General features: G+C 37.5%; 1 long non-coding RNA gene across 1 annotated transcript in view; it reads right to left on the bottom strand.

The window, feature by feature from the left end:
- LOC118735018 overlaps nucleotides 1-1,368 on the bottom strand; it is a 4,150-nt gene extending 2,782 nt beyond the window's left edge. Inside the window, exons 1-2 of the long non-coding RNA XR_004992490.1 lie at nucleotides 305-1,368; nucleotides 74-210 (exon numbers count right to left, since the gene is read on the bottom strand). This is a non-coding gene — a long non-coding RNA (uncharacterized LOC118735018). The remainder of the gene's footprint in view (nucleotides 1-73; nucleotides 211-304) is intronic.
- Nucleotides 1,369-1,374: the final 6 nt, after the last annotated feature.

Here is a 1,374-nt window from a genome sequence, read left to right as displayed (position 1 = left end):
AAAAACAAATACCAAAATACAAAATTTTAACCAGATAACCAGGCAGGAGTGAATACCCCAAGAGTGTGCTTACCTTCTGAGAGATTGACTTTGTTTTTCTCTATTGTGTAGTACATATTAGCATAATCTTTGAATTCCTTGACGCGATTCGGAAAAACGTTATCCAAAAGCAAATTTCTAAAAGGAGTGAGGTTGTCAAAGACCTCATTTCTGGTTCCGAAAGAGAACACGAAATCAGACTCAATCCAAACAAAAAAAATTTACTTTAATAAGGAAAATAAATAAGAATGAGCTTTAGTCTTACCAAACGAAAACCATCAGGCAATTTGTATTGCGGTCAAACATTGAAGATCTGTTTTGGATTATTCTCGGCTATTCATACGTGTTGCAAAACACGCGCGCCAGTGTCTGATTTTTTCCTGATAAGCCATTGCATGGAGGTCTTGTGTCAACGCTCTAATATGTTCGTCCTCATCTTCCACTATTGAAAATGACCTCTGCTTTCGTTTTTTTCAAATTACCGTCTGAAGTCTTTGTCTTTCTATTGAAATTTGTTTTCCAATTCATGAATTTGTTGTATAATTTGCCCAACGGAGCTGCGTTTTTTCGCTCAAGGTAATAGGATGACTGAAAGGGTAAAATTAATTTTAATGTTCATTCTGTGATAATTTTTTAAGATATAATACAGACGGAAAGGTGAATTTTGAAATGAAGTCAGAATAGTTGTTTACCGCCAAATCGCCAGGGAATACTTCGCAAATTTGAAGTGAAATAGAAGCGCAATTAGTAACGGAAAGATCGTGGTTGTTCATAATACAATATTGTAAAACCGATTCAACTAATAGCTTGCGTAAGTTATCATCCAAGGCCTTTTCTTTTTTGTATGTTTCAACCATGCCTTTTCCGGAAGAATTTGAATTAATAATATAAATCAAATTGATTGATATCTTGGCCACCAGAACTTGACTGTTGATATCAGTGGCGGATCCAGCGGGGGGGTTTTGGGGGTATGGCGTCTATGTATTAAAACACCCCCCGTGGGTCCGCCACTGACTGACACGTAGTTTAACTCCAAAACCCCCTCGCTGGATCCGCCACTGGTTGATATCCTTTGAACTTTGTGAAATAACACCAACATTGTTTCCCCGACCTTCACTTGATTGGGTAGATTTATCGCACTGAAGATGCTCGTTCGCCAAAAAAGGGGATGTAGTGGACTTTTCAAAGGATTTGATCCATTGAGACCATTGATAAAAACAAACTCCACTCGACCACCAAGGGAAAGATCAGTGTTTACAAAAAGATTTTCAGCCATTGTTTTTGATAAGTGCTTTGGATGCCTATAAACAATTGTTGCTCTACTTACAGAATAAG

The sequence above is a fragment of the Rhagoletis pomonella genome, unplaced genomic scaffold, assembly GCF_013731165.1.
Source record: "Rhagoletis pomonella isolate Grant_MI unplaced genomic scaffold, Rhpom_1.0 Rhpom_scaffold_00003, whole genome shotgun sequence".
Lineage (NCBI taxonomy): Eukaryota > Metazoa > Arthropoda > Insecta > Diptera > Tephritidae > Rhagoletis > Rhagoletis pomonella.
Note: the sequence above shows the minus strand (reverse complement) of the source record. Positions and strands in the feature narration are given on the sequence as shown.